Source organism: Gopherus flavomarginatus, chromosome 5 (genome assembly GCF_025201925.1).
Source record: "Gopherus flavomarginatus isolate rGopFla2 chromosome 5, rGopFla2.mat.asm, whole genome shotgun sequence".
In the NCBI taxonomy this organism is placed as follows: Eukaryota; Metazoa; Chordata; order Testudines; family Testudinidae; genus Gopherus; species Gopherus flavomarginatus.
In genome coordinates this window covers 16,250,817-16,267,038 of record NC_066621.1, presented here as the reverse complement: position 1 = coordinate 16,267,038, position 16,222 = coordinate 16,250,817, and the positions used below count along the sequence as shown (strand labels likewise).

Genomic DNA, 16,222 nt, shown 5'->3' with positions numbered 1-16,222 from the left:
TCTGGTTTGTGGCTGTGACCCACTCTAACATGGCTATCCCCTGATACTCTACCACTGTTTGGCAACAGCCAGCTTGTTTTGCTCATGTTAGATTGCAGTAGTAAAGTTTTCTCTTCTTTTATTCAACAAACAAGTAGCCAAGTCTCCAGGGCTGAATCTGTGACTGGGTCCAGCCATCTGGGCATGAAATAACATTCCTACATACACTCCAAATCATCCACTCCCCTTCTCAGACCTCACATGAGACCTTCTTGTATCACTTTCTGTCCCCCGTTCCCCCTCCCCCAGCCCCTTTTCATGATCATCCCACACTTTGAAAACCACAAGCCTTACATTGCGTGAAAATAGGCTGCCACAAACTGGGGAGGTTTCATCAAGCTACTGTAAGTCATGCAGAAAAAAAGTTGCCTTGTGAAAAGAGAAGTCAGGGTGTTGAGAAGAGTGCTATAGAAGCCCCATATCAGCACCGATCTCCTAAGACACCCAGCTTTAGCAGATGGGTTTAGCTTTCACTTGAAAGGCCTTATTTCTGATATTGATCGTGTTATCTGAAGGATACATCCTGTTGCTAAATTTGGCTGTTTCCTTAGTTTAACAGCTGCTGTTGCAGTAAGCTCAATGGAGTTTCAGTGGAGGTGAGTTTTGCATACTGTGAACTAAAGCTGAATCCCTGATTTTACATTGCACTGGAGAACAGAGAACCAAGACTTTCTAGAGACGCTGAAGTAAGCCGTGTTGCACCATGCCACTTCCTGCCCCATTTCTTATCACAGCACGACCAGACTTATGGACAAAATGCTTTCATGGGAAAATATTTGGGACTTTAAATCAAAACAAACTAGCAGCTGTTCTTAAAGTGGAAAGAGGCTCTCTGAGAATGACAGTGAGACACGAACATATAACGCTACAGTGCTGTCCATGCAAGGGCCTGATTATGATCTGAGCTAAACCACTGTAAATCCAGAGTCATTCTACAGAAGTCATTGGAATCACACCAGTGTGAAACTAAGGCATGAGGGAGGAGACCCAGGCCTTTAAAACAGTAGCACTTTAAGAGTCAAAATATTTTTTTCTACCTGTCAGCACTGCAAATTCCCCACTGAGAAGCAAGCTGGGTTCTTTCTGTCCTGTGCACCTGACAAGCTCTCTCACCTTCACTGTTAAATCTTTAACAAAGACATCCTTTATCTCAAAGGTTATTTGGTCAAGGAGTTAGATGGGTATTAACGAAGTAAACAACCAACAAGAAGTTTTAAAAAGTCTCCCCACAAATCCCTTCCCATCTCAGTTGCTCAACTTTCACTCCTGTAATGTCACTAGTTCTCTAGACCTCCACAGTGTCTTTTGGGTAAGTAAGACCTGAACGTCTAATGTGAAAAACAAGCAGAAAGAAAGTGGTTTTCACTATTCATCATAGAGGAGGAATAAATAAATAAGAACCCATCCCTCCCCCCACCCTACACCCCCTTTTCAGTGGTTGTTTGGGACAAGGGAATATGCTTGTTGGAGATGGTTGCTTAGTTCAGGTTTCAGTGGCTGTGTCAGTGTTCTGAATGGGTTTAATAAAAGATATTACCTCACCCACCTTGTCTCTCTAATATCCTGGGACCAGGAAGGCTACAATAACACTGCATGTATCTACATTTGCAAGTTAATTTGATCTTGTTCTACAATCCATGGTGGTGAGAGAGAATCTGGCTGTTTCTGGTATTATTTTGTTAAGCAAGCACTATTTGCTACAATTAGCTAGTATTTAAATCCTCCCTCAGCCTTAATATAATAATAACAATAATAATAATTAGCAATAATGCTCTGCACTTCTTTAATGCCTGGCATCTAAAGAGTATGCACGCTAATTAATTAAAGCCAGGCAATCCTCATCTACCTTCCACAGTGAGGGAAAATCATTGCTAAAGAAATGCTTCAAAAAGACCACAAAGGCAGGGAAATCCAGGCACTGAAACAAGACAAATGCGGATTTAAAGACAATCAGGACCAAGACCATGTGACATGAGAAGTGGACAAGGCGGGAGAAAAGATAAAAACCCAGGCAAATGGCAGAGGCAGAAAACAACCAAAAGCTTAAAAAAAAAAAAAGGTGAAAGAAAGGAACCAAGATGAAGGGAGCAACAAAGCATCAAAGAGAGGAGAACCCAGAGGCTGAACAAAGAGGTCAGAACAAAGAGCGAGCTGGCACAAAGGAGCAAAGAAAAGAGAACAAAGAATGGAGAACAAAGCGACTAAATAGAAAACAAAGACACAGGACAAGAAAAGCCCCTCTGTTAGGGCTCAGCTTTTGAAGGGGTCTCAGGACACGTGGGGCTGGGTGGGTGGGTTAGATGTGGGGGGATACACTATTTATGTTGCGTTACTGGGTGAAAGGTTCCGTGCTGTCCAGTGCAGGTTGGAGGAAGGGTTTGTTATGGGATGCATTGGGGCTAGGAGCAAAGGACCCAGGAGCATTTGATTTGCTTTTGAATCAATAGGCCCAAAGGAGAGCCCTTGTGAATTTAGGGGGAAAGACAGATCTCTGTCTAGTCTCTATGGCTCTGCTTTTCTCTGGGCTCCTTTAGCTGCCTTCTAGATGCTCCTGGTGCCAGGCTGGATGACTCTGTGATCACATCCTTTGTCTGGCCCAAACTGCTCACCAGATGTTTCCAACTATCCAAAGAGTAGGTTGGCTTGGATCTGAGTTCAGAATTTCCCCATTCTCTAGGGTAACCGTTTCCGGCCAGTTCTATCTCCCCATCTCTTCCAAGAAGATCATACCACTCACAGATCCAAAATTGTGGTGTTTCAGCCACTCTTGCCTTCCACCCTGCAGAGTTCCTCATGCAAAGTTAATACAGCCAGCCCACCCACCCCAGTATGTTGGGATTTGTTCTTGAAAGGGGATCCCCAAGCCAGCTGTGGGTGAGAGTCCTGCCTGCACAGCCCAACTAAGCCATGGCCGAAGAATGTATGTATTGGGTTGTTGCTGCCTGATACACATGAATGGGTCAGGTCTCCTTCTGGTCTGTTAGAATCTAGAGGGAGCCACAGGATTTATGGACTTGCTGCAGGGGCTTACCTTGGAATGCAACAGAACAACTGGGGGCAAAATTCTGCAAGGATTTCTTTCATTTCACCCATCCCATGGGTTTTCTTTGGGGAGTGCACTATCAGTCCTTGCTGTTCAGGCCATTTAATAAAGATGGGGCTAACTTGTATTATTACCAGGTGAAAACCCATTCTTTTGCCTGGAGCTAAAGCACATTGTTATCTTTAACCTGGCAATAAAAGAGTTTGGCCTCACCCAGTGGGTCAGACCAAAACATTTATATCTTGTTTCAGCCAAAGCAGATTTTTGACAATACTTAACTCATTTCTTTGGGCTGTCCAGAGAGGGGCAAAATGCTGTCAAGATAAAAAGAATAAAGGAGCAGGGAAAGACCTATTAGATCATCAAATCTAACTCTTTGTCATGGGAGGATCTAGTCCCCTGATAGGGGATATATCAGATATTCAAGATCTCGGGGGATCTTGTTCTAACCTGGATTAATAATTTCATCTCTGGTTATTAAGCCTAAGTCTACACTAGGAACTTCCACAGGTAAAATAGCGTTGGTTAAGAGTGTGATAAAAATGACATTTTGTAATACTGGCAAAAGCCCTAGCACAGATGCAGTTGTGCCAACAAAAATTGCTTTTGCCAGCATAGGTTATTTTGCTTGGAGAATCGGTATGAACTATACCATCAAAAGCCAATTTTTGTCAGTAGAAGCTGCGTCTAATTAGGAGGGTTTGCCAGGGTAGCTGTGCCAGCAGAACTCTTCTAGTGTAGACCTGTCCTAAGGTCTGGACATGCGCATAAACTCGCTAAAATCTGTGTAGTCACAGTGTCTAATCCATCCAGAGCAGCTTGCAGGATCAGGTTCCAACAGACAGAATTTCTAGACCTCCCCTTCATTTCTCCCAATTGATGCTGTTGGTCTGCTTTACCTTGGTTTGCATTCTCGGGAGAGTGAAGCTAGCATACTCAGTTTCACTTTCTGAGGGCCTTTGGGGGCTAGCATGAATCTAAGGATACGGCCACTGTCTGGTTCTCCTGCACTTGCCTAGCGCTGATGGCTGGGTTCCAAACACTATGGGGACATTTACATTTTTTTAAAAAATCTTTTGTAAATGGAAATTACAAACTAACCATGGAAACACTTCAGTTTGTAGTGGCCTGAATTTGTTCCCTGTCAAGTCTAAATTTGGAACCAAATCTTCTTGTTGGCATTAGTGTAACCCAGTGGTCAGTGTGTGTTATGTGTCCCACTCTGTGCCTCTTCGTAGCAGATGTGAGTCTGTTTTAGCTCCTAGCCTAAAGAGCTTGGCCCTTTAGCACAAGCTCTAGAGACTCATGCCTTTAGTTCTGGAGATCTTTCATTCATCCCCACCCCCATCCCCATGCCAGACCAGATGATTGATGTCTCTTTGCCTTTAAGGAAAACTAATAGCAATGAGCTCTTCTGATGCCAATGGCACCAGGGCACATCTGAACCACTCCGCTCCATGGAAATAGGTGGAGTTACACTGGTGGCTGTGACCACAGACTCTGGCCCAGACACATTTTGGTTGCTAAGGACCAAGGTTTTCCAAAGCGACTAGTGATTTTTAGATGTTTCCCTTTCTGGGGGGTGCCCAAGCTGATATGCTGCAAAGGGTATTTTCACAGGTCAGGAACTTGGCGCTTTCTGCAAACTGGGCTCCTTTAAAGTATCTCTAGTGGGGCCCCCAAAATGAGAGGCACCCCTAATTCCTAGTCACTTTTGAAAATCCTGCCTACAAACCATCGGTGATCCTCTGAGCTGCATAACTTTGTCAAGAATTTATTTTCTATGGCAATCATTTGTATGTAATGCTAAGGAAGCCCTCCCTACCTCCAGGCGATGTATGGCTAAAGACTCTGGCCATGTCTACATCTAAAGTTTTGCAGCGCTGGTTGTTACAGCTGTATTAGTACAGCTGTATAGGGCCAGCGCTGCAGAGTGGCCACACTTACAGCAACCAGCGCTGCAAGTGGTGTTAGATGTGGCCACACTGCAGCGCTGTTGGGCGGCTTCAAGGGGGGTTCCGGGAACGCGAGAGCAAACCGGGAAAGGAGACCCGCTTCGCCGCGGTTTGCTCTCTCGTTCCCGGAGCCACCCAGCAAACCGCAGGGAAGGAGACCTGCTTGCTCGGGGCTCCGGGAACGAGAGAGCAAACCGGGAAAGGAGACCCGCTTCACCGCGGTTTGCTCTCGCGTTCCCGGAGCCACCCAGCAAACCGCAGGGAAGGAGACCTGCTTGCTCGGGGCTCCGGGAACGAGAGAGCAAACCGGGAAAGGAGACCCGCTTGATTACCAGAGGCTTCCTCCTTCCACGGAGGTCAAGAAAAGCGCTGGTAAGTGTCTACATTGGATTACCAGCGCTGGATCACCAGCGCTGGATCCTCTACACCCGAGACAAAACGGGAGTACGGCCAGCGCTGCAAACAGGGAGTTGCAGCGCTGGTGGTGCCCTGCAGATGTGTACACCTTCAAAGTTGCAGCGCTGTAACTCCCTCACCAGCGCTGCAACTTTCTGATGTAGACAAGCCCTCTGTCTGCTTACCACGGGCTGTCCTGACTCACCGCAGCTACAGGTTACCACCTCTGGCAGCAAGGAGCTCACGGGGTGACTGGAAATTACTCTTAAGTGACGTGCAAAATGCGGCAATGAGAGAGGAAATGATTTGCAATGGTGCCTTGTTCACAGTGGCTTCACATAGCTCATCCATTTCACCACCGCCTGAGAGTTATATGGTGAGACTGAAACCTACTGACATGCTGTATGGGGAACAAGATGCTCCCATTTGGACTGAATTTGTGAATTCACTTGATGCAGGGCCTTCGTAAATGCCCCTGTGCTGCCCCATCACATGCTCAAACACAGGGGATGGGCTGAGGGCATGAGAGGTTTGGTCCCATGGCATGTGCCACTAAGGAATTCTTAGCTACCCCATGGCAACTGTAAATTAGACAACCCTGGGGCTGCTTAAATTTACACCGAGGGCCATTTCTCAGCCTGGAACTGAGACAGCTCAGAGGTGGCAGAAAGCCACTTTTCCGCCTCTACTTCGAGCTGCACTTTTTAAAGTGAAAGTCTCGTAAAGGTGCAGCACAGAATTGGACTTGTTACACCTAAGGAAGATGCTTCCAGGGAGAGGATGCTGGTGATCTCAGGTTGGCTCCAATTGCTTTCTTTTCACGTAAAGGAACCTTTTACTCCCCTGCCCGGCAGCAGATGTGTGTTACCATTAACACACACACAGAGAAAGTGCCTCTAAATCACTGTTCAAATGATGGCAAAGATTAGATACAAACTAACACAAGTAAGGGAATTCTTCTTTATAACAGTTACCCTGCTTTTAATTTAATAGTCATCTTAGGACTCTGAACATGATGGGCCAAATGCATTCCTGGTGTACCACTATTGCCTTCAGTCGGCTTGTACCAGGAATGAATGCAGACTTGTGTGATCCTTCATAACATATGTGCTGAAAGATTTAGATACAGTAGGGTGACACTGAATTTCCAGACACTATAGTAGTGTTGTTTTACCATATTTAACATGTTACATATGCGTGTTTGTGTGTGTGTGTGTATATACATTATACACACCATATAATCTATGATATGAATGTGTAAGTTTCCAAATGCATCACTAGAAATGTATTCATGTGGCTTTGATATGGCTCCGATCTGAGAATCTCTAAGCTCTTTACAAAGAGCCATTAGCTGAACATCATAATCTCTTCCCCCCATGAGGTAGCAAAAGAAGTATCCCATTTTACACAGGGGAAACTGAGGCAGGGCTACGTTAACAGTCATGCACTACTTTGGAGTATTTCAATATTTGGCCTGATAGTGTAGCTGAAGTCAACGTATCTTATTTCGACTTACCTCCCGTCCTCACGGCGCGGGATCGACGGCCACGGCTCCCCCATCGACTCCGCTTCTGCCTCTCGCCCTGCTGGATTTCCAGAGTCGACGGGAGAAAGTTCAGGTATCGATATATCGCGTCTAGACGAGACACAATATATCAATCCCTGATAGATCGATCGCTACATGCCAATTCGGTGGGTAGTCTGCACGTACCCCAAGAGGACTCAGTCTGAGACAACCAGGGTCTGATTTTCAGAGATGCTGAGTACCAGCAAACCCGGTCGAAGTCAATGGGAGCAGGGATTGCTCAGCATCTCTGCAAATCAGGCCCACGGTGTTTCCATTTGGACACCTAATAATTGAGACATCCAAAATCAGGGGCCACTTTTGAACATGTTGTCTGTAGAGACTTGTCTAAGGTCACATATATAGTCAGAGGCCAAGCTGGGAAAAGAACACAGGAGTCCTGAATCCCAGGCCCCAATTCTACCCATGGAGCACACCTAATGCAAACCTAGATTTGGCGCTGATTATTAATACTAGGCTAACTCCTGAAGATATTGCTAGCTTTTTTTATCCATCACTGATTTGGGTAAAGCTGCTGCTGAAGTTAGTGGAAGTTATATGGTAATAATAGCCAGCTCTTTTCAAAGGAGGTCAGTATCATTATCCCCATTTTACAGGTGGGGAAACTGAGGCAGAGAGTGGTGACGTGAGTTGCCCAGAAGGCAAGTCGCAGAGCCTCAAATTGAAGCCAGGTCTCCAGATTCCTAGTCCACTGTCCTATCCATGCCACACTGACTGCAGAATCTGGTCTATGTAGATTAGAAACCCATTAGATGATCAAGTCCCCAGGGGTCAGGGCAGAAGAAGCAAAGGAAGCACTATCGGTTGCTCACGCCATCTCTTTGCACTCCGTTTTGTTTCCAGGATTATGCATTGAAAAAAAGGGGTCACTAACGCAATAAACAGAATCTATGTCAGCTGCTCCTGGTCAGGGAATTCTGCTTCTCATTCTGCAGCTTCCCTACAGTGGGTGAGGAACTAAGCACATTCCCACGTGCAAACAACGGTTCACTTCCTCGCAGGAAGCGAGGTTTGAGTTCTTCTTGCCCTCTCTGACCAGTGACAAAAGGGCCAGGCCATTGTCTGAACCATTTCCATGACTCAGTCAACTGTATCCTGAGAGCTGGAGGCTGGAATATTGCAGCCGGCGCAAAGGGGAGATGCACTCGTCAAGGTAGAAGGACAGTGCTAGGCTCCCTTATGGGGGCTTGGGAAAAGGAAAGGAACTGGCTGTTTCTTTCCATCCATATCCCCTCCTCTAAAGACAGCAGGATCCTTGCCCCTGATAAACCTCCCCATCCCTCCTGATGGTCCCTGGTTCCTTCTGCTGAGTAAAACGGAACACTGTGAAATGAACCGGATTCCAGCTCAAAGCAGGGGGCCCAGTCCTCCCTCCTTGCTCAGGCTAGACGCCTGCTGATCCAGAAGTCAAAGACTAAGCAGAAGCTGGGTGACAGCTTCAGGCCTAGTGGTATTTCATGTAATGAAGGAAGAAAATGTTTGCTCCGTTCTGTCTTATCTTACTTGTGCAGACAGGTCTGCTGATTTTGGTGGGATTCCTCATCTGAGTGAGCAGAGCAAGGTTTGTCCCTGGCTTGAGGGATTACTTTGAAACAGAAGGTGGAAAAACATTCCAACAGGGAGCAGTCCTTAGCGGGGGGGTCAGTTCCTTTGGGACAAGGGGGGACAGTTGCTCCCCCCCCCAGATCTTGGTGTCCCTCCCCAACTTTTCATAAGTCTGTATGCTTCACTTTTTGCCTCTGCCCCAACTTTGCAGGATATAACCAAATATAAAGTTCTTTATGCCCTCCTTCCCATGCCCCCTGAATTTTTCTAATCATGACACCACTGGTTCTTAGTTTCGCCCATGTATAACAATCAGAGGGCATAACAAAGACTGCAGTCTGCTGTTGAGAAGCAGAGTCAATAAGGAGAGAGACTCTTGCATAGAGAGGCTGCAACTACCTTGTAACATCAAGGACAGGAGCAAAACCTAGTGCGTACATCAACTCCCACGTGGTGAGTGCCCGATCCAAAGCCTATTGGAGTCTTTCCATTGACACCAAAGGGCTTTGGATGGGGCCCATGGTGTCCAGTGGGCTTTTGCCAAACTCTGAGAAAGGTGGAGGAGAAATGAACAGCGCTAAGAACAGGAATGTGCTGCAAAATACCTGAAAATGCCATCAGGAGGGAATCTAGGGCCAGATTCTGATCTCACTCATGCTGGCTGGTGGTGCCACTTACTGGCTTCGATGGAGTTATTCCTGATTTACACTGTAGTATGGGAGTGAGGAGTCAGGTCCCTAATGCAGACCTGATCAGCTTCTGTTCCCTGGGGCAGGCAGGCAGACAGAGTCAGTGCTGGCTACACAGAACGTCACCAAAGGCACAAATCCTGCTTTCATCTGGAGCTCCCTGGACTGTTCTCTGTTGTCTGTTCCTTGTTCTGAGGCCTTGTCTACACACACAGGTTGCATGGCTGTAACTGTAGCCGGATAGTTAATGCAATTAGGCTGCTGGTGAAAATATCCTTTGGGGCACTGAGTCCCCACCCCCGTGCCTGTGTGGGAGAAGCCCGCTCTCTCAGGGTGGGGGGATGTAGGGCCCTGTTCTCTGATGTGTGTGCAGGGGGTGTCACTGTTTCTATCCTGGCTTCATGTGGAGGGGAGGCCCTGGGCAGGAAGGGGGTGAGAGAGAGAGCCTGCCCTTTATATACCCTGCACCAGTAGTTTTTGTCCCTGCTGCTAGGCCTCGTTTCAGGCCATTGACTCTTGCCACGGTGCCGCACCCTGTCCCCTCCCTGGTACTGCCAGACATGGTGCTTTACCTGCCCAGCTGGGCATACGTGTGGGCAGCAGAGTGGGACGATGGAGAGAGATTTGGAGGGGCTGATCCCTGTCTAGCTCTAGCCATGTGCCGCCTGTGAGTACAACTCTCTAGTGTGGATGTAGTTGTGTATACCCAGCTAACTAATTCTTGTGCAGGAAGGGGACTAAACAATGTTGGCATAAGGCACCTTTTTACCCATAGAACTGTGTCCACACTAGGGTAGTTCCACTTGTATAACTATACTGGTGGAAAGAATTGCACCTCTCTTTGGCATAGTTATACTGGCACAAGATCTATGAGCAGACCAGCTCTGTCCCACACAGGGAAAGAGTCCGATCCGTGATAGCGTGTCCTTCTGTAAAGTGAGTGGGAGACATCACCAGCTGAGAACGGTAGTGCTTGACACCCCTCAGGCACGAGGGTCGACATCTCTCCAGTTTTCCCAGGATCGGCCCTTTCTTGAAGTAGCTGTCTTGGGAAATCTTTAAGGATGCTCAATACACGCTACCAGCTGTCTAGTCTGCTGGGCTGTGATCCCCCCCAGATGTCCTGGTGTTTTGTATCTCAGAGGCATCCCTCCTTCTCCACACTCAAGGAGGCACAAGGGCAATGGAGAGCCAAGCCCTTGCATCCCTCCCTCCACCAATCCTTAGCCACTTCTTCAGTAAATCCAAGGGACAGGGATTGAAGGGAAAGTGAAAGTATAGGGAGCGGACTTGGACTCCTCCCTTGGCCCTAGCTGTTGCTATGGAGACCAGAACAAAGATTTTCTTGGCCATCTTTTTGGATTGTCAATGGCTGTTGTTCCTCTCTGGCCCCTTGGTTAATTGTTGTCTGTGCAATTTGTTCTTTTTGACTCTGGGTGGGTGTTTGGCCCCCACCTCACCCGGCTTCCCCTTTCCCATCAAGGCAGGATTAAAGGCGTGATTGTTAAATGCTGGCAGGCTAAAGGTGATGGTGGAATTTGCAGGGCTGGCCCTCCAAAAGGTGCAGGGGACTGTTAGAAACAAAAGCCAGAGGAATATTATGGGGGAGACACCCTAGAGAGAAAGTGTATTCCAGAGCCAAACATTCCCAACACCTTTATCTCTTGGGCTTCTTCTCCCAGCCTTGAATGCTTTTGCCTACAGCCAGCACTTGTCTGGTGACCCCCCACTAGCACTGGGGTGGTCCCCACTGATGGAACACGGTGATTAAAAGCTATAGCAGATGATCCACACAAACACGCCTGCTGGTGGAGCTGCACCAGTGGGACAAATACAGTCTCGGAGGGATGCGGTCAAAGTTACCCCCAAAGGATTTTGCAGAGGTTGCATCTCTGCTCTTTCTGCTTCTTCGTGATGGAACCAGAAGGCATGAAATGTGTGTCTGATTTTTAAGCTCCATCCACAGGACGTATTCTGTCAGCTGTCTGTTCTTGGGGAACCAGGGCACAGTATCCAGCCTGTCTGACTCATGAAGGAACCTTCCCCGCCCCCGCCCAGCCTCTGCTTGAACCAAAACAGATCAGAAGAAAGACTTACAAAAAGCAATGAAAAGGCAGTGGGAGACCTAAGCCCCTCCGGACAAGGGTGACAGGAGTAAGGCAACTCCCCTAGCCTCATTTGCATCAAAAATGGGACAGGGTAGGTATCTCCATTAGCATATAGAATGGGGAACAGATTCCCATGCAAGAACCGCACTGAACTCTGGGACCAGAAAAGCAGGGAAGCACTGCATGATGGGGGATCTCTGCTCCAGATGTTAATAAACCCAGTAGTAGTTATCAGACCAATTCTAGTAATAAATCCTTTATTGGTATCAAAAATAGTGAAGCTGCCTAACTGCATTGTGAGCTCCCTTGAAGGAACACCGCCCGCAGCCAGGAATGATCAGTTCCTATTGTCTAACCTGAACAAAACAACTTTGGTATACTCCCTTGAGCCATCAGTTTACACACAAACAAATCTAGTGTTCTCCCTTGAACCATTGTTGTTTCTCTACAAAACCCCCCTAGCCATGCTCAAGTAAGTGTTCTGATGCCTGGATCCAAAATCTGCATCAGTTTCATGGGGACTTCATCTTCTCCTGACTGCTGGGGGCTCTGCCTGTCTCCAGCACTCTGGACCCTCAGCTACCACCACCACTGGGAACCCCAACCAGTTCAAGCTTCATGGCGTGGTGAGAACCCAACTCTCTCTCTCTCTTTCTTTTCCCTACTCTAGGTATCGCTTTCTAACCCTGACTTGTGATCAGGTATAGCTTTCTAAACCTGACTTTTGTAAGCAAATTTAAGCTAGATATAATATTGTAACTGTTTTGTTTGGTTGGTTCCCCTTATATGGTTATTACCTGGCAATAAATAACTTTTATGGTTAAGCTGGTTGCTTCCCTCCCTCTCTCTCTCTTTTGTGTTTTTGGCTTCCCCGTTTGCTCTGAGGCAACGCTCCTCTTACCTAAGCTTGCACTGCCCAAAAATCCCATAGGGTTTGCTCGTCAAGTGGGTTGCTACCAGAACAATTTTAACATGAAAGTGGGGATAGGGACATGCTGAACCTGTGGCATAGGAGGGTGGAAACTTGAAAGTGCAGCTCAACTCAGCCTGCCCAGGCATACTCTATTCCGGTGCGTTGCTCGTGGCATATGAGGGTGTCAGCCTGGAAGTGCTGTTCAACCCAGCCTGCTGAGTCCAGGAACATATAAGGGGTTAGCTTGGGAGTGCATTAAGCTGGTCCACTCAGATGTGCTCTGTTAATGTGTGTGTGTGAGTTCATCTGATTCTGGGGCTGGAGGAGCTCAGCCCTGAGCATCCTAGGTCCTTGTCAGATAGCTCCATTGGGAGGAAATGAAAATTTTTGCCATTTCTCACAATCAAAAGTCTAGGAGAAAAAATAGGTTTGAGTCAGTCAAAATGTTTTGTTTAGATAAAGTGTTTCATTCCAATTTCAACATTTTATTTATTTATTTAATTTATTTATAAAACAAATTCTCAGTGAAAAGTTATGCTCTGAAAAGGTCGAAACAGAATATTTTTGATATTAATGAGAGGTTTTTTTTAATTTGCCCCTCCCCCCAAAATGAAATTTCATCAGCATCGACATGTTTCTGCAGTTTGCATCCTTGTGGAAGCCGTGTTGATTCCGCAGCATGTTTTTCTTTGGATGAATTGGCATTTTCCAGCACAAAAACGTTCAGCTGGAAAATTTCCAAGCAGCTCGACTTGATAGTTCTGGAGATGGCAATCTAGCTAGAAAACAAGCAGCAGAAGTGTAGGCTTCCCCCGCAGACAGGCCTCACCCCTGACCTAGAGAGGGACCACCTCTAAGGGTCAGAGGGCAGTTCAGTCTGACCAATTTAATCCTTGGCGCCTTCGCTGAGCCTGAAAACAACAGAGCCACTTGTGGTGGTGTGTCCTGTGATGTGGATACCTGTGTACTGCAAATGAGGCCCCTTTTTGAACTGGCCACGCCACAGTCTTACAATGGTAAGAGAAGAGTGTTTTACAGGCTGCCAGTCTTTAGCCTGTGTTATAGACTCGGTGAGCACAGTGGTCTCTGCTGGCCTTGAAATCTATGTATCCGTGCACGCTTTCCATCTGTCTAGAAGACAGAGTTTTGGTATCTCGCTCTAAATATACACTGCCTTTTAGCAGCAAGGCAATTTGGAGTGTTACTCTGGTTGCTAATAGACTGGACAAAGAAACTAATTAGTCATCACGGACCTAACAGAACAGACTCAGAAAGATGGGCTGTTTCTATAACTTTAACTAGACCAGGCATGTTCCAAGGAAGTTGAGCTCTGCTTTTGGGACTCCCCAGCTACCGGAATTATAATCTCCTGGGGAAAGTGCTCCAGATTCAAAATAGTTTTTCAACCCACCTCTGGGAATGAAAAGGTCCTCCGTGATGCTGGTGCGGAGGGAAGGCAGATGTGATCCCTGCTTTTGCAAGTCAGCAGGATGACATATTTGTTGTCACTACAAGAAATTTAAAAATTGGGCGTTAGGACATGGGCCTGTCGATACCTGTGTGACAGAGCCTGGCCTGAACAGCAGCCCCCCCCCAGCAGGAATGTGAATGGAGATTCCCACAGCGGCCTTCCCCAGTGCATCAACAGGGCAAGACTTGGCTAAGTCCTAAATTTTCAGTCCCTGATTGTCCCAAATTCTAATAGTAGCTTTTGGGTGCCCAAGCAGTAAAATAACACCTAGTTCCTTTCAGCCATCTCAGAGTGAGTAACACTGCTGGGTAACATCATTCCCATTTTACGGATGGGGAAACTGAGGCACAGAGGGGGTGGGAGCCAGGACTTTTTAGAGGCCATACTGCTGTTTTTTGAGAAGTTTTTACACCATGCCAACCATCATGGGGCCTGAGAGCCTTTCCAGCAAGCCTGTGGCAGACTGGGGAATAGCACCTGGGGCGTGATGCAGAAATTATTGGTTAAGATTTTCTGGCCTGTGTTGTGCAGTCAGATGAGATGATCATATTTCATACCAGTCTCTTCTGGCCTTAAAAGCTAGGGATCTATGAACCTAGGTGTGCTGGTTCCCGGGCTGGTCTGTGATTCACAGGCTCAAGCTGGTGTGCAGGATGGAGGGCCTCTTAAAGGCTCTTCTCCATCTGATTCTACCATGAAGTCAAGATGGGAGGAGTAGGCAGGGATCCCCAGCTGTCTGCATGGGAGCAGCAGCTACCTATGAAACATCTGGCCCAGGCCAGCTCCTGAAGCTTTACTCCATCCCAATGTGACCCTGGAGTGCTTTGAGATGGTCCTTGCAGCCCCTGAGGTCCTTGCGATGGAGTGGGATGTACCTATCAACTGATGAACTCTGGTGTGGCACTATGGGGCTGCCCAGGTCTAAACAGAGCATCCCAGACAGCTGCCCAACCTGGATGAGAGTTCACGATCATGGAGAAGCCATCAAGACCGTGATCTGGGCAAGCCTGGTGAAGTCCATGTCTCACAGTCAGAGCCCCTGATTAAGAGCGGGGTTCTGCTCTGTGCAGGCGCCAGCCATTGCCACATATAAGCAGGAGATGTAGGAGAGAGAAGCCAGGAGGGACTCTGCCCAGTTTGAAAGGCTGACAACACGCAGACAGGGTGAGCTCAGACTAGAGGAGGGGACGTGTCAGGACTTCATTGTTTTCCAAGACCTGTAACTCTGGAGAGCTTTAAAAGTAAAGGGAGTGTGGCTAAGAGATTCCTTGGCTAAGCCTGTGTTATGTTCCTTGCCTTCCGGACACATTGCCCCTTCAGGGGTTAAACTAGAAGCCCAACATGACCACAGCCTAGGTGGGGCTCTGGGGGGCATGTGTAAGTGAGCGGGAGACTGGGGGAAGGGCGCAGGTGCTGATTGTGGGGTCTGGGGAGACAGCACCCCATGTCCCAAGGGAGGACACCTGCCAAGAGGCCTGAGCCAGGGAGCGTGCCCAAGAGACCCAGAGCTGGCAGCAGCGACTGGACGCTACCCAGACCCAATTGGCTAAAGCACGTGGGACCCCCGCACCTGGGTCCCCTTGTGGCTGACGAGTGAGGGCAGGGAGGGGCGCTGGGCGAAGTGGCTGAAGGGGGCCGGGAACTAGGACTAGGAGGAAGCCGGCTGGCTGCACTGGGGAGGTGCTAGCAGCCGGGTGCTGTCTGGAGGGGGTGAAGCAGCGTCTGGCCGGGGCAGGAGGCAGCCTGGCCCTGGACTGCTCCCATTGCAAACCCAGCCCCTGCGCTAGCCTCTGGCCCACGGCGGAGCTAGCCCAGCCCCGGTGCGTGGGAGGGGGGATCCCTCGGCAGCCTCCCTCCTCCGCGCTGGGGCAACTCCCCTCGGAGGGGAGGGGGCTGGCGCTGCACGGAGCCCGCTGCAGCCGCCGCGATCCGCACCGGCCGCAGCATCCCAGTCCGCCCGGCCCGGGGAGGGAGCCCGGCCCCAGCCGCCGCTGCCGCCGCCCCCGCCCCGCCGGCCCCGCACGGGGGCAGCCGAGAGAGGCGCCCGGCGGAGCTCAGCGCACAAGCCGCGGGCGGGGGCTGCCCGAGGACGCAGCCCGGCAGAGTAGTAAGTGCAGCCCGCTCCCCCGCGGGAACCTTGGGACCCCCCCCGCTTCTACCCCCTGCTGCCTCTAACCCCCCCCCTCGGCCCCGTGCGCTGCCCCCTTGGCCCCGCTTCTTCCCCCGGCCCCGCTTCTACCCCCTGCTGCCTCTAACCCCCTCGGCCCCGTGCGCTGCCCCCTTGGCCCCGCTTCTACCCCCTGCTGCCTCTAACCCCCCCGGCCCCGTGCGCTGCCCCCTTGGCCCCGCTTCTTCCCCCGGCCCCGCTTCTACCCCCTGCTGCCTCTAACCCCCCCGGCCCCGTCCGCTGCCCCCTTCACCCCGCTTCTTCCCCCGGCCCCGCTTCTACCCCCTGCTGCCTCTAACCCCCCCGGCCCC

At 49.2% G+C, this 16,222-nt stretch overlaps 1 protein-coding gene across 3 annotated transcripts in view; it reads left to right on the top strand.

Annotated features, from left to right (window-relative positions):
• SOX13 (SRY-box transcription factor 13) overlaps positions 1 to 16,222 on the top strand; it is a 90,503-nt gene that overhangs the window by 13,622 nt on the left and 60,659 nt on the right. The window contains exon 1 of one of the 3 annotated variants that reach the window (XM_050952291.1): positions 15,765 to 15,851. The exons of the other annotated variants lie outside the window; for them this stretch is intronic. The gene's annotated coding sequence lies outside the window, so the exon portion shown is untranslated. Of the gene's footprint in view, positions 1 to 15,764; positions 15,852 to 16,222 lie in introns of those variants that run through there. 3 annotated transcript variants of the gene reach the window in all.